This window comes from Mixophyes fleayi, chromosome 1, assembly GCF_038048845.1.
Source record: "Mixophyes fleayi isolate aMixFle1 chromosome 1, aMixFle1.hap1, whole genome shotgun sequence".
In the NCBI taxonomy this organism is placed as follows: domain Eukaryota; kingdom Metazoa; phylum Chordata; class Amphibia; order Anura; family Limnodynastidae; genus Mixophyes; species Mixophyes fleayi.
The window spans coordinates 201386947-201404272 of NC_134402.1; the positions used below are offsets into that span (position 1 = coordinate 201386947).

At 44.0% G+C, this 17326-nt stretch overlaps 1 long non-coding RNA gene across 1 annotated transcript in view; it reads right to left on the reverse strand.

Annotated features, from left to right (window-relative positions):
- Nucleotides 1-5971: 5971 nt before the first annotated feature.
- The window catches only part of LOC142106992 (uncharacterized), a 35053-nt gene continuing 23698 nt past the window's right edge, over nucleotides 5972-17326 (reverse strand). The window contains exons 2-4 of the long non-coding RNA XR_012679837.1: nucleotides 11009-11069; nucleotides 6580-6786; nucleotides 5972-6176 (exon numbers count right to left, since the gene is read on the reverse strand). This is a non-coding gene — a long non-coding RNA (uncharacterized LOC142106992). The remainder of the gene's footprint in view (nucleotides 6177-6579; nucleotides 6787-11008; nucleotides 11070-17326) is intronic.

Sequence of the window (17326 nt, forward strand, 5' to 3'; positions counted from 1 at the left end):
TTGCCACTCCCAAGGACTTATTATCCGTATTATTACTCGTGAAGACATGTGGGAATTGGTGGCTGTTCAGTCTGGGAGCAAAGCCTTGTTTGAAATGAGTTTCCTGTAGTAGGGCTACATCAATTTTCTCAGCCAACAGGTCGCGCAATAGACGGGACCGCTTTTCAGGGACATTTAGACCCTTAACATTAAGGGTAACGCATTTGAGTCTACCCACCATTACCAAGTAATTCTAGGTATTTACATGTGTGCCGCCACAGGGAGAAAAGGTGTATGAACCCATAAGTGTATTGTAGTTGGGGAGGGTTGAAGAAAGTAGGGATGAAGGGGGGGAGAGAGGGTTAGGGAGCCATAAATGCTTAAACTGAAATATCTGTGTCAATAACGAACTATGAATCATTGGCAGTTTTATAAGACCGTTCTGGAAAACCATATAGGACCGTGGTCCAAACATGGTCCGAAATAAAGCACTCGGTCTTGGGGCCCTGAGGAGGGCAATAAACAGCAACAGTCAAACAAGCATAGGTATATGTCCCACACCTCACCTTCCGCAGTGGCCCGGGTATTCTCCGCCCAGGCCCCTATCTTCCAGAAAGGGGTAGGAACTCTGTTACGTATATGTACTAACATATTCAACTTATGTAAAAAGAACAACAAACAACTATGTATTAACGCACGGTTAGTCAAAAATAATTTAACATTATATTATTAGAAAACATTATAAACTGTAACCTTGGAAAGCTTTAGAAAACTTTAGAAAAGTATTGATGGGCTAAACATGTCCATAATGGACACTAGCGTTTGTGGACAGTACACCAGAGATGAAGGAAATGAAGGAAGGAAACGAAGGAAGAAAGGAATACTCTCGCCAAGGGGAAGTTGTTCACAGAAGCAGATCCCTGATTGGGTCTTATAAGAGGTTCTCTTCTAAGGTGTGAATGATCGCACCCAGTTGTGCGCTTTCAAGTGTTCCCTTGTGTCTGCTGGTTCAGTCGCTTTTGGGGTGACCATTTAGATCTGTTTGGAAAATGGAACCTATCATCGTGTTGAGGCTCCATTACCGGATACAAACGTTGATGTGACTTCTGCCATTCCGCCAGAGTGAGTAGAGGAATGTTCAAGGTGGCACAGAAGTCTGGCAAGTCTGGTGGAATCCTGAGAACTGCCGATTTCCCCTCATGTGTAACTTGCAGCTGGAGCGGGAAGCCCCATCTGTACCTAATCGCTTTGTTCCGGAGTTCCTCCTTAAGGGGTTTAAGCAGTCTCCGAAATTGTAAGGTCTGCCAGAATAGGTCTTGGAATATGTGTATTTCCTGACCGTTGAATTCCAATCCTTGGAGACCCCTTATCTTGCGGACGATATCATCTTTCTGTGTGTAATAGTGGAGACGGCATATAACATCTCTAGGTCTTTCCGTTGGAGCCCCCCTAGGGCGTAATGCTCTATGTGCCCTGTCAAATACTATTATATTGTCTGACGGTAACTCTAGGACCTCGTTAAAGATTTTTGTCAAAGCATCAATCAGTCCCTGTGGGGGGATATCTTCCGGCAAGCCCCGTATCCGTAAGTTATTACGGCGACCCCGATTATCTAAATCATCCATCTTTTGCTGGAATCCCTGCAAGGCCTTCGCCTGTTCCGCCACTGTCTTTTCTAGAGCTGTAACACGTTCATCCCCTTTATCTTTGTGTTCCTCAAGGGCTACCAATCGATGTCCGAGGTGTGCGATATCTGCTTGCAGTGTGACCACTTCTTGATGGACAATCTCTTGCAATTTTGCTTCTAGCGCTTCAAAATCTTTTTTTGAAGGCAGCTCTTGCTTAGTTGGGAGAGACTTAAGCATTTGTAGCACTTGTGATAAATCGGTTTGCTCTGTTATCACAGTCCCCTTCTGATGTCGTGTTTCATCCTGGCGTAGGCCTGGTGATGTGGATCCTGAGGCAACGGGGGGGGATGCCATTTCTGGTTCTGTGTCTACAGGGGTTTTTAAGTATGAGCGAAGATCAGAACGCTGAGGGGTCTCTTAGGGTTTTCTTTGATTTTTCTTAGCTGAGTTTTTACGGTCTTTGCCCATCAAGACGATCCTAAGTATGTTTAGCAACCTGTTGTTCAAAATATAATAATCATTGCAGATAGTACATAATGTTGAGATAAGACTGCCGCTATCTACCTCTCCTCATGATTTGTCTAGGCAGCCATCCCGCGGGACGCGGTTCGTGGTCTGTTTTAAGTAATATTACATTGTGTACAGAGCTTCCCTTGAACAACTTAAAGAATTTATATCTTTGTGGGCTTTGTAAACTTAGATTGGGTATTGTAGTAACAAGGATCTGCCACCAGATGTCAGTATTGTTAAACTAGGAAGACTCAATCCAGCTCTGTTGCAGACAAAAACTGAAGAGAAATGCCTCCACTGGAAAAGGCCTGTTATTTAGCAGGTAATTATTTCTTTCTGTAAGAGTTCTGTATTACAGCCCTGCTAATTGTAGCGAATCAACTTTTCTCAGCCAGGGATCTCAGACAGATATATAATTTATATCTTATTTGGTACCTCACGACATCAGCGGGACCAGGGTGGGATCAGCAGCGGGTTCTGTCTTCTGTTGCAGCGGGTGGTTGAGTGCCTGCATGAAGGAGCTGGTGTAGCTTCTTGGGATCCAGACCATTAACAAACGATGAAGTTCCCGGCGGCGCCACCTCCCCCACTCACAGCCTCTCCTCTGTACAAGCCTGCACGCAGGATGACAGGCTGTCGCGCCCGCTGATCTATCCCCACGAGGGGGGCACCGCCCGACACCCTGGCAGTTCTGAGCCGTTCGCTGCCCGTCAGACAGGTGAGACCCTGACCGGGATATATGCTGACCGCTGGTGGTGTTGTTCAGTCCTCTAGGAGGACAGTACCACCCGCGGAGACGCCGTTTAGCAGGCAGGGGCCAGGAACACTATAGTGCGGCGGGCGGCTGTGAGAGAGCTCCGGCCGCGGATGATAAGGCTAACGGTGCCGTCACCGTTGGCAGGTCCGCGCTCCAAACGGGTCACTGCCGTCCAGGGGGGTTCTGGAGTCCCCTCTTGCAGGTAAGGTGGTTAGGTGAAGGGTTTGTGTGGTCGAAATCCAGTGAGCCAAGACGGAGCTCTTGCCAGGTGCTGCCGTTCACGATGGCTGCCAGGCCACGCCCCCTCTCCATCATATTTTGACGGAGTAGGCAGGTGAAGCGTGGAAGCAGTAGACACCTGAAATGGCACTGGGGAAACGGAGGAAGGCACAGGAGCATCAACAGTAGCTGTGATATTTTGCTCAGACGTTCTTTGGGAGGCTAACGCCTGGTAACATTGCAGCAAATCTTGTTGGCGAACATCCTGTTGTTCAATACGGATAACCAGATGCTGCAGCATCTCTTTAGCTGTAGGTTCCGCAACTGGGTCTGTCATGGCCTGATCTTACTGTCACGGGCACTAGGAGTCTTTGCCCAGGATATCACCAGATATCACCAGATGATGGACTTACCAGAGTAATATAGTTGGTACTATGGTTCTCTGGTAGCAGGGTGACAACGTATAGTGAGGAGGAATGTCCAGGAGTAGCGAGGAGGTAGTGAGAGTCAGCGGTCTGCGTATAGCAAGTTGTACCGCTGTCTATAGTGAAGGAATGGAATCCAGGTGAAAGTAGGTAACGGGGAAGTCAGTGGTCTGCGTATAGCAAGTTGTACCACTGCTTATGTGAGAGGATACTTGAAACTGGTGTCACAGGGAACAGGAGTCAGTGGTCTGCGTCAGCAAGTTGTACCACTGCTATATATATGTGAGGAAGGGCACGAGGAGATGAATGTAAAGCAGAGTATACACAGGGCACACAGAACTTGATCCCACGATGATATCCACAATACAACGATAACTGACCAGCACTGCTTGAAGTATACAAAGTCACAATAGCTATCCAGGCAATAGGAAACAAAGTCAATGGTAACAATAGCTTCAATGGATAGGAGGCTCTGGAGGATAACACAACTCTGTCCAGATGGATATGCAATACACAAGCAAAGTCAATGGAAAGTATGCATACCGCGGTTCAGGAGAGCAGGCTGTCAGAGAGACGTGCAGGGATACCTGAACGGCTGAAGGCCGGCAGGAGGAGAGACCACTGGAGGGTGGAAGCAGTAATCAGGTTGGTGCAGCGCATGGCAGGTAATCCAGAATCAACGAAGCAATACTCAGGAAGCAGTAGTAAGTGGAACTGGAAACATGAAGAACACGGGAGAGTTGAGGCTGTCTGGTATCCAGTAGTAGAGGTGGAGGCAGCGTAGAGCTGACACGATAAACCCAGGAGAGTTGAGACGATCAGGAACTCTGTAGTAGTAACGGAGGCAGCGGATAGGAATCAGCTGAGTGCAGGCACGATGAACACAGGAGAGTTGAAGTGAACAGGAACTCTGTAGAAGTAACGAAGGCAGCGGATAGAAATCAGCTGAGTGCAGGCACGATGAACACAGGAGAGTTGAAGTGAACAGGAACTCTGTAGTAGTAACGGAGGCAGCAGATAGGAATCAGCTGAGTGCAGGCACGAGGAACACAGGAGAGTTGAAGTGGTCTGGAAACTACAATAGCAGTAAACAGGAATCAGCAGGAGCTGAATACACGAGGAACACAGGAACACCTTCAGAGGCTCATGGGGAATGAGACTCCAAGATCAGGCAACCAGGTAATGCTCACAGGTGGTTTAAATAGGGAGGGTTGATTGATCATCCAATCAATTAAAAGCAACAGGTACTGAAGGCTTGATAAGGGCTGCACATGCGCAGACCCTCAGGATGGCGGACGGCCACGGCTCCTGAACACACGGGAAGTGGCACTCACAGTCCGGTGAGTGACACACTGCGAGTATTACTTGCACTATTGCACAATCCATTGGACTCTTTTCATCTATTCAGCTCCCTCTGGGACCTCCGTGTCCAGTTAAACGGGAAGTTTGCTATTTATTCAAGGTTTGAGACAAGGTGATTATAATGAATAGATTATTTATGCTTACCAGTGTGCAGTATACCTGTTTAACATTATTGAGGTTGCAACCGTATTTATTTATGTGATATCACTGTACCATTTGCTATCATTCAGAATAAATCTTTTATATGATCTATACATATGTGCACTAAGGGGACACTTTACGTCTATATATCTTCTTAAGGGCTCGAACTACCCTGCTGATCCCAATTCCCACAAGCAGCAAACCCCCCCCCTCCCCTACTCTCCCCAATACATTAGGGAGCGCTCACCAACACCCACTATATCTACAGCATTACTGCACTATAGTCATGAGTTTTATTCCCAACCATTCCCTTATATGTGTTCTCTTCCATGTTTGTGTGGGTGTACTTTGACATTCGAAGTTGATGTACGCTCTACTTTTTTACAATTAGAATCTAAATTCATGTTTAGCATATACCTACCCTTTCAATGCAAGATGGTTTAGTGATGGTGTTAATTTGGTTTGTCCTTTGACATATACCTTGCTTAATGATTCAGGGCCCAAAGGCACCTTATGTGTCTGATATTACTATGAATGGACTCCCTTTTGGAGGGAAAGGGGTATTGTTGTGAAATGCAATTAGCATCTGCCAACCTTACCTTGTTTTCTTCATCTCCTGCTTGTATGCCTTATCTGTGTGGAGTTAGTGTTCTACCCATTTTTTTTAATAATTTCCTCCATCAACTCCATTTAACGTCACCAATCAAAGTGTGTGTGTGTGTGTGTGTGTGTGTGTGTGTGTGGACTGTAAGCTATATTGGGCCAGAGTCTGTGTTCTCTGTACAGCGACTCAGAGTTGCTGGTACCATTAGAAATAAATAACTGATTAAATAAATTATGATGTTGCGCAAAGGACCAATGTAAATTAAATATTAAGGTATGTTCTAAATGTCCTGCCATTATAACCTCTACACATTTCTGGAAATTAATTTATAAAAGACACACACAACAATTTATTTATTTTACAATTTTGAACAACGTAAATGTAAAAAAACTACTTTTTTTTTACAATCTAATTGTTTGTTTGCAAATTCGCCATTTTTTAAAAAAATTATTTTGAGTATTTTTTTATTTTACGGCGATATTTTCGGATATCATGGTATATTTGCTCTTTTGTTTCCGGGATTTCAACCCCAGCCGGGGTGTCTTCTTGAGCTGTTGAAAACCCCCAAAAATATGATTAGCTCATTGTTCAGGCATATATTACTTCAAAAGTGTGTACTTTGTTTAACACATTTGACGGGATCAGAAGAGGCATGAAGTGTTACATTAGTTTACATTGTTGGAAAAGGTTAATGGTATGCTAAACACAGAACTAGGCAGAGGATTAATACTTTTGGATGGCATGTATTTATATATACACATTTGTGTGGTGGCCGGGGGGGGGGGGTTTTACTTGAATCTCCAAAAATTATTATTATGGACATCATGGTTGAAAACTGTGGAATGAATAACTAGCTATTGTGAAAATGGCATGTGTGTAATCATGATCTTTGCTCAACTACAATGTGCCTCAAAAGGAATACAATTAAGAAAAGGGTTTAATTTCAATACTTACATTCAACGATCGCCACCTCCAAAACTGCCTGTGTAGCAGACACCTCATCCTCCAGGGCCACCTCCTCCACCCCATCCACAAGGGCCACCTCTTCCAATTCTAATGCTGGCTCCTCCTCCACATCCTCACCCGTTTCCTCCACCGACTCCTCTACTTCCTCATGCGCCTACTTCAATGCCTGTTGTTGGCGGCCACGATGTCTATGGTCTGTTGGAATAAATATTACATCTAAGCTTATTGTAAAAACTTCAGCCTGCTTCTCAATAATAAACATTTAGCCAGATAAAACTGCAAACTGACATTGTGAAACATACATTTTTCTTCAGATATAAAGATAATCTATGACAAAATAAAATAAAATTGAGAGACGCACACCACTTTCAGATGGCCTGTAACAATGTTTGGTTTGGGATTAGGGATGTGTAAATGTCATTATTACTGTTTGAATTAGTACTAAAGTATTAATTATTTTCTTGCAAAATAATTATAACATCTAATTATTATTATTATTATCATTTATTTGTTAGGCGCCACAAGGTATCAGCAGCGCTGCACACAGTACTAACAGTAGACTATACAGGGTGAAACCATACAGAACAATGAACAAAAAGTACCAATACTTCAGAAACTACGGCTCCTCATATGCAGTAAAGACGGAGCGGAAGAACAGGTATGGAGACAGGAGGGGAGGGGGCCCTGCTCATACGAGCTTACATCCTAAGGGAGGGTAAACAGACCAGGCACAAGAGGAGCCAGTTGAGGCAAGAGGAGAGAAGGGAGGACGAGCTAAAGGGAGGAGATGGGGGTTAAGTAGATGGTTGGTAGGCTTTGAGGAAGAGGTGAGTTTTGAGTGCATGTTTGAAGGAGCACAGAGTTGGAGAGAGACGGATGGAATGAGGGAGGTCGTTCCAGAGAAGAAGGGCTGCACGGGAAAAGTCTTGGATTCTGGAGTGGGAAGAGGTGATAAGGGTGGAGGAGAGGCGGCGGTCGTTGGCCGAGCGCAGGGAGCGGGCAGGAGTGTGAATGGAGAGGAGGTAAGAGATATAAGGGGCAGTAGAGTTGGAGAGAGCCTTGTAAGTGGTGGTGAGGAGTTTGAAAAGGATTCTGTAGGGGATTCTGTAATTAGTGACAGATGAGGGAGACATATTACAGGAGATTTGGGTAAGGCCTTGTAATATGAGAAAATCCCCATTGGACAACTTGAGCATTGTCCCCAAAGATGGCGTCCAACTATTTTTGCAATATAACATATCTGACACTGTTGTAATATAAATGTCGGGAAATTTATGTCAGTTTGTTTCATAGTGGTTAGCATTTCTGCATCACAGCCCTGGGGTCATGAGTTTGAATCCCAAACATGCCTTATTGGTCTGGAGTTTAGGCCTCAATCATTAAGGAAAGTAAATGTTTCCCTAAAATTGTATGATAAGGGGCCAAAGCATGTGGCATTGGGAGGGGAGTTACATTTCGAATCTGGAGGCTCATTTATACTTGAGGTGGGCCATGTCTTTATATAGCTTTGAAATGATTTCTAAAAGTAAACCAAGTATCTGTATTACAGTATTTTATCCAAATAATAGAGAACACACATCTCCTAATCTCTTCTCTAAATTCAGCTAAGAGCGGGGGATGGCGCCGCCATAGATCGCTCCAGCGATGCTGTAGTTGAACTACCGAGTGGCCGCCGCCAGATGTATCTGAGGACCCTTTGGTAGGTCTGCAGCTTGACCTCATTCGAAATGCACTGACTGGAGGGCCCTCGGTCAGCACCCTGAGCTCCTGCAAAAGTGCTTGCTCTCATCTTTGCCTTCTTTCAGTCACAATTCAGTACTCTGCTCTGTGATTGGTTCTCAGAGCATGTGTGGGCGAACTCATCGTATTCTAGCAAAGAGGGGGCGGATCGATGGGATATGTAGTCTGCTATTCACAATTATTGGCACAGGAACAGGAACAGGAACCTTTAATTGCCGGCACCTGATAACAGGCACTAGATTTATAAGTATGTTAGTTTTGTCCTAGCTGAGTAGTAAATATAAGTGTAGAAATAAAATTCAACTTTTTGCGGGAAGTACCACAAAATGCAGACAGTAATTTATTTATGGTTTAAAATATGTGTCTAATTTAAAACATAACTTTGTGATATGGTTTTGACAAAATTCAAAGTAATACATTTTTTGGACCCTAATATACCTCATGAATCTGGTGCTCCTCCTCACAAACTTACTGGAGGAATTAAATTTTAGGCAACACAGAGGGTATAGTGGTGTTATTTACAGTGAGTGAGATTGGAGGCCAGTTGGTGACTCTGGAATGAGGAAGAGGAATGAGCTCTGTATAGAACATGATTTGCTTTAGCTATCGCTGTGACATTCATGGGGCAAATGCAGAAAGAGTGTTTTTCAGCAGATAGTGCTGAAAGAGGTAGGTCAGAAAAAGCAATGTACAATTGGGTGTCCTCAGAGTAGAGATGGTATTGGAAGCCAAATGACCAAATTATTATCCCAAGACTAGAGATGTACAATATTAAAGTACAACATTTTGCCAAAAAATTAGCCTGGTGAGGCCTCAATAGTGTGAGAGTGGAAGGGAAATTTGTGCTAGAGGTAGGTACACTACAGGAGCGGTTAGAGCGGTAGCAAGTGACCCAGAAGAGAACTGTGTCTATATTGACAATGGAGTGAAGGATGTGTAGGAAAAGAGGGTGCCCAAAGCAGCAGAGAGTTACAGGAGAATGAATATTGCAAAAATAAAAAATATTTATTTTTGGACACAATTACAGTAATCAAATGAAACAACATGAAAACAAACTGAAAATACCAACTCCATTGTAAACTTAAAATGATAAACACATGCATGTTGGTTTCATCCCATTGGTTAGAAGTTTTGCAAGGCAGGTCATGCTGGAACCCATAATGCCTGTCTTCATTCTCTATTTAAAATATAAGAGAAAAAGCAATCAACCTTAGGCCATTTTGAAATAAAACAATTAGTTGACTGTACTTTATACACACCTGTACTTTCAAACAGTAAAATCTACAATTTGTTGCCCTAACTGTGACACAGGCTGTAGCAGTATGGTATTTCCCTTTAATTATGAAACAAGATGGAGTCAATCATTGATTTCTATGTGTCTCTTTATGAACAGATACTAAGTCTGTGATGTTTCATCACATTATTTACTTGTCTTTTATGGCCATGTTTTCCCTAAACCTAGTATAGTGGACTATGTCCTTCAATCCAGCTCAGACAATGGTTATTTACCAACTTAAGGTAATGTTGGTTTTACAGCAAACAGATTATTTGTGTATTCTTAAGTATTTGTTGTAATGTTTGTTGTTAAGCAATATATGGATACAATTGCTCAGTTTGCAAACTTAGCTGTTTTACTCAGAATGATACTGTCATCAACTGCCCATATTGCATCAGCCTTCACTTTATGGTAAGGGAAAGGATTATATAAGATGGCATAGTTCAGACCTTCTTTAGACCTCGCTAATGAGTCAGGAAGGCTGTGCCAGATCTCCGCTTTTCAAAGTATTCTAGGATGCATGATTCAACCTGCTTGTTGAATGTGGGGTCTCCATGCTGAAAATCCAGGGAATTACGTGTGTGTGTCTAACAACCTATCAAAGCTAAGTATATTCATTGTCATATTAATTATTAAATATTTTTCTTATACATAGTTTGTGAGTGTATCATTCTTTCTTTGTGCTAGTATTTCATGATTGTAATCTTGAAACCTGATACACAGGTTCCCAATAACCTAAAAGGAATAGCATAATTAGATAATTACATGTTGCAAAAGGCAACTCTTCCATGTTTTGATCCTTCTGCATAAAATGAAACTTGCCAATCCTCCTTAATTACTGAATATTTTTCAGGTGAGTCAGACATGTCCCAGTTAAGGCGTGGTGGTTTATAAAAGAAAGCCTTTAGTTTGGTCTATTTTAAACCAAACTCTACCAATCAAGATTGATCATTATTTTTCTAAGTACTATGGCTCTAATGGGGGTATTCAATTGTTCCTCCGGCCGCCGGAAAAACGAGCGCGTTAAAACTATTACCGTTTATACGGTAATATTGCGCGCAAAAATCGTTAATACGGTAGTTTACTCGCTGAATTTCATCTCGCAGCTCAGGGAGCTGCGAGATGAAATTCAGCGAGTAATTACCGTATAAACGGTAATAGTTTTAGAGCGCTCGTTTTTACGGCGGCCGGAGGAACAATTGAATACGCCCCTAAAAGTCACATCTGATAATCTCAGCAGGGACGGAGGCAGCCCTTACAGCACGATTTCAATTTTGCAGAACTCAAAGGTACACTTTTGTTTAAGTCCAAACTATCTGGTGCCTTTACTTTCATCACAATACAATTGTTTTTTTAGGGTGTCAGAGATTTCAAAGAGTGTGATATTTAAATTTTTTTTACCTTGCAAATCAATGTTGAACCAGAAGTGTCCTGCGTCCACAGTTTCTGGAGGGCTGGGGATCTGTTGTATAAACATGAAAAATGTCAAAAAACACATAAGAATTATATTAATAGATATTAGATTGAAAAGTTTCACAACACTTCCCCCCCCCCCCCAAAAAAAAAATAAATAAATAAAAAAAAGTGGATTACAATTTATAAGACAAACAACACACACATTAAAATTAGAGATGGTCACTGACCCCCGTGTTTTGGTTTTTTGTATTCGGTTTTGGATCTGGATTACCTTTGTGTTTTGGTTTTGCAAAACCACCCTTGCGTGTTTTGGTTTTAGTTTTGGTCTTGTTTGGTTTTGTTTTGCTATTTTCGAAAAAAATAATTTTTTTTGGTCTAAAATAACCTAATTTAGTGCTCCACCAGTTTCTTAGATAAGTGAGGTAATTCTAAAGCGAATAAATTATGAAAAAAACAGTTTAATCCCTGGTAGGCCATCCTGAATTCGAACACTTGTCTGCAAATTATACAGTCAAACCTGGTTGTCTACTTCCTCCATCTTTGATTATTGGCAATGCAGCCATCATCTTTGGGTGTATATTACACCCTACACTTGTAGTTGAATATTAAAAAAAGCAGCCTGCACAGACTGTGGAACTAGAAAGTAAAATTAAATGGACCACGGTAGTTTGGTGGCTATCTATGCCCCCCCACCCTCCACTTGTAGTTGAATATAAAAAAAGCAGCCTGCATAGACTGTAGAACTAGAAATTTGAATATACAAAGAAATGGACAAAGGCAGTTTGGTATCTGTCTGCATCAGATCCCCTCTCCACTAGGAGTAAAATAGAAAACTATTCAGCCGTTATATAATCTAGAATATAAATAGAAATTGAGAAAGGCAATTTGGTATCTGTCTGCATCATAATCATCAACATCCTCATTAGCGCCCTCATCACCTCCACAAATCTCCCCCCCATCCTCTTCTATTTCCAAAGTGGCATCCTCAATTTGTGTATCAGCGGCTACACTCGGGCTGTTCAGGTACATATCAGCAGAACTGCTGAAAGGTCCCTTCTTTATGGGTACACTAACAGAATGCTCACGATTAGACATTCCACTGTTGGATGGACTCTCCACAGGGATTGGTGTCATTTGTGAATCAGAGCAAACATTATCCTCTAATGCCTTACTGTTATCTTGCAGCTCGGCTTTGACGCGTAACAGTAGTTGTGCACCAATTGTAGGCTCGGTAACTTTTTGTGATCTGCCACTAATAGGCAAAGGTGAAGGCCTCATTCTCTATTTGCCACTGCGTGTGTAGAATGGCATGTAGGCAATTTTTTTTTTATCGGCACTTAACTTTTGCTGAGTAACACTTCTTTTTCGCTTCAACACAGTAAATTTTTTTGGGGGTTTTGTTTTTTGGACTGATTTCGAAACACTGTGTAGTTTGACATCGCCTTGCCCAGATGACGTACTGGGAACAGTAACATCAGGAATGGTGACAGAAGCTGGTTGCTCATTCTGATCATATGTGGACTGCTTTGAATCCATTCTGAGCGCAAAGCACTTGTAGTGGTAAAAATTATTTGGTAAGATACTGCTGACAAATATGACTTTTGACAGCCAGAAATATGTATGCACAATTATGGGGGACACCCCAAAAGCACTGGGGAGTGCCAAATATAAAAAAATAAAAATAAACCTCTATCCTCCTCTCTTCTCTAGCTATTTTTGTTACAGCAATTGGAATAAGAATATTGTATTCTCTGTCCCTGCTCTAATCAGCCTGTGACTACACCCTGCTCTCTCCCTCTGTCAAATGGCGATGGATTGCTGTGGAGTCGTGTATTTATCATCTTGAAGTATCGCGAGAACCGAGCCACGAGATCCAACGACGTCACAAAGACGTTCGGCCTCGATTTGGATTCGGGGCGGGCGGGAGAGTACCAAGCTACTCTGCTCGGTACTCGGATACCCACAGTTCGGGTGGGTTCTGTTGGGTTCGGTTCTCGGGGAATCGGACCCGCCCATCTCTAATTAAAATGCACATTACATGTGAAAATAGAGATGCACTGTTATTGTGTAACATAAAATATCTTACAAGAGTAAACTAAAATATAACTCTCAATACAAATAAAAGACCACTATACAAATCCATAGCAGAAAAATTATAGCGTCCTAACCAACTTCAAGTGTGCATGAAGCAGTCTTTTATAGTGGATTGTAATGAGACAAGTATATGCAGGTTTATAGGCCCACTGAGGTATCAAATTACGTGATCTGATGCTGATTACGAAAATCTGTTGTTTCCCTTTATACTGATTAAAACATGTTTGTGTTTATTTCTGATTGTGAATTAATCTGATATACATTAGCATAAACTCTTATTTTCATTAAAGAGCTCAACGTGTATGTTCCCATAAACTTCACATCAACCTTACAATCTAAACATTTGCATGCAAATAAACACACGGAGACATGAATAAGTTATTAAAGAATGGCAGAACTTTTATTATGATTCTATATTAAACTAAAACCTATGGTGGCGGAGAAAGGGCACTGCGAAACAGCTCTCAAGCTGATAACACTAGATCACTTTGGGGACTGGCGCAAACCGCCGTAAGTCCGCAAACCACGGGGAACAAATCCCAACATAACTTGCACTGAGTTGGCGTCAGAGTGACTGCCCCTTTCAAACTCACGCTGCCCTCCCTCACTGAGCCGGACAGGGACCCTCCTCACTGAAGGACCAAAAGAAATAACTGGTGCCTTTCATGATTTACGACCAACTACCTGTGCGCCCACTAATCAGCCGCTGAATGCAGTGCCTTCCTACCCCGCTGCGCCCCACAGACGCCGCAGCCCGCCACACACTAACCGAGACACGCCGACACTCCCCCGCAAATCCTATCTATGAAGAACCCATCCCTTCTTCCGTTAGATGCACGCCGTCCCGTCTAAATAGATGCGGTGACTCCACCCCTATGCCCGGGTGATCGATAATAATACCCCCAATGACCGAACTACCTTCCGGATGACGCTATTTAACTTCCTAGCAATGACCGTCATTTTCTTTAAGGGGGTGGCTGTTCTCCATGCCAGCAGGGGGATTAGTGCCGACCAACCTATGATGATGTCTGGCCAAGCCTCGTGGATTCGTCGCTGGTCCTCCCGAATCTCAATGATGAGTTCTAATGATTTTCCTTCACCCAGATCATTGCCTCCCGCATGCACTACCAGGACATTTGGTGGGCCTTGTTGTTTAATGAGCCTCACCAACCATGGGATAAGATCAGGCCAGCCTAAGCCCCGTCTGCCCAACCATCTTATTACAGTGCCACAGTGATTCGTGATTACATTAGCCCTGGGGTGGCCAGCGGCCCAGAAAACAAAGGAATGACCAATGATCCACACCATCTTAGTTGGAACACCATCACCTAAAAGCAGAAAACCAGTGTTAAAAAACAATACCACCTTAATTTGGAAGACAGGCCAGGCTTAGCATAAAAGCACGAGAAGGATAGCATGTTGGAAATAACCGTCCACAGGAAGGGATCAGGGAAGAGAGACACATATGGGTTGCAGGCCACCCAGGCGAAGGTAAACAACACCCGGAAAAACCCCGGCTGCACGCCACTAATCAGAACTTACGCCCAGGGAAACCCGGGTGAAAATCCCTTCGCGCCCCCGCGTTAAAGCGACGAGCGGAAAAGCCCAGGGTAGCCCACCAAATGGAGGGAGAAGATGGGGTGGGGTAGGGAAGTGGGGTGGGTTGGAGAACCAGGAAAGAATGAAATTAGAAAAAGAAAAACTGTGAAAGCAGAAATATGATTAGGCATAACAACAATCAATCAACAACACCATCAATTTTAACGTAAGACTTATAAGCCGTAGATTTCCACCGGCCCAGGGCTTTTATGGTTTCAGTAGTGGACCCAGCCATAGCGGTAGATGTGGCCGCCCCAATCCTGAAGGAATGTGTCCCGTACAATGCGCTGTCTAAATTAAGGGACTGCAGGGTCCGCTTCAAAATAGCCAAAAATTTATATTTCGTCAGTGACATACAGTAACAGTGACATAGGAACAAGCAGGCCTGAGGTCTCTTATTTACAAACTGTGACGCTAGTTTGACTGGGCAAATTTGACTATGTTGCTGCGTGGTTAACTGTACCCATGAGCCCTTGCCACCCTGGTCAGTCTTTGATCTAACTATTTTACAGGCCAAGATCCCTTCGCCCAAACTGACATGCTCAGTCCTCAAACCAGACTCCTGATGCCCCCTGGACCTAGCTCCTAGTTCTGAAACTCGAAAGGCTCCAAAAAATGCCATGGAGAAAGCAGTACTAAATAAGAGCCTTTCGTATTCATCTACTGTGACTAAACCCAGGTTCCTTATCAAGTCGTCCAGAATGCTGGTGGTGATCGGTAAACGAGCATCTGCATGAGAGGGACGAACCCTCGCCACCATTTTAGGGCCTTGCTGATCATAAACCCTTTTGGGACATCCGGGTAACCTTGCATCCTAGCCATGAATGATATCCCCGCCAGGGTAGATGACATAGAGGTTCTGGATTCCCCATTGGAGTATCTATCCCACATAAAGGCTAGCATAGCGTCACGCTCACCTGCCTCCGATTGGTCTTTCTGTCTGCTGAAGAGTGACCACCGTCTCCATGCTGACTGATACGTTTTCAGGGTGGAGGGAGCTACCGCCTGTTCTACAAACCCTCTTATGCCGGCTTGATGATCTGCCAAACACAAGGGGGACACGGAATACCAACACTGTCCGCCTGGGGAGCCAAACTACGAAACCTGCTCCATTGGAAGCAAGACAATGCATCGCCCAAGCTATTCTGCACCCCCGGCACGTGTTTAGCCCTAAACGAAATATCATTCTGCAGACAGCGCAAAACTAGATGACGCAGCAGAGATATAGCATGATGAGCCGAGGCACTCTGTTTGTTGATCGACTGGACCACCCCCATATTGTCGCACCAAAAGACTATGTGGCTACCCCGCAACGCGGGTGCCCACAGTTCGATTGCCACCACAATCGGGAATAGCTCCAGGACCAACAAGTTCTTCATAATTCCTACTCTATGCCACTCCTCCGGCCAGCCTGCCACACACCAATGCCCGTCCAGAAGAGCCCCGAAGCCGCATGCTCCGGAAGCATCCGTAAAAAGATTGATATTAAAGTTTGCTATGGGTGGCGACGGCCAAATTCGCCTGTCGTTGAATTCCCTGAGGAAGATGAACAGATTTGGAAATCCTCCCTGATCTCCTTGGATAGCCGTACAGCCGCATGCGGCCTAATCCTACCCGCGGTGGCTCTCTGTAATTTTCTACAGAAAACTCTCCCCATGGGAATGACGCGGCAGGAAAAATTGAACCTCCCTAACAAAGACTGAACCTGCCTCAGTGGACTGGAGCTGGAAACTAACACCTCCGCAATGGCCTCGTACATCTTCGCCACCTTCTCAGAAGGGAGCCTGCAGATCTCAATTCCTAGGAATGAGAGACACGTAGATGGGCCCTCCGATTTGTCAGCGGCAATGGGGACCCCAGCATCCTAAATTACGCCTGAGTGGAAAACAGTGTATCCTGACAACTTGTGGAATCAGGTGGTCCGATAACCAAGAAGTCATCAAGAGTGCGCAATCCACCGGCACCCTGTTCCCGTCTGAATGCACCAATGCAAGAAACTGCTAAACTTTTCGAATAGCGCACAGGAGATCGAACAACCCATGGGAAGACAGCGATCGATATAGTATCCACCACGATGCCGAAAACCCATGTATTGATACGACTCCGGATGAAGGGGCAACAACCTGAAAGCCGACTCAATATCAATTTTAGCTAAAAGGGCACCCCTACCGCATTCTTGCACTAATGCCAACGCAGACTCAAAAGACTAATAACTGACCGAACTCAGGGTGGCGTCGATTGCATCATTCACAGATTGGCCAGCCGGATAAGACAAATGCTGGATCAATCTGAATTTTCCCTCAGCCTTCTTCGGGACTACCCCCACTGGGGACAAGAGCAGGTTGGGAATGGAAGGAAGTCGGAATGGGCCAATCATGCGGCCCAGACTAACCTCCTTCCCTATTTTCTCATCTAACACTTCTGGAAGGGCGAGAGCTGATTTTAAATTAACCGGCGCCACTGTGGAAATGCTGCCCTGAACTGGAAGTTTGAACCCGAGGTGAAAACCTTCATGAAGGAGCGCCGCGGTGTCTCTGTTGTCAAACCATGCGAGCCACTTGTCCAGTTCCGCCAAATGAATTGGCGATGGACTCTTGACTAGGCATAGCT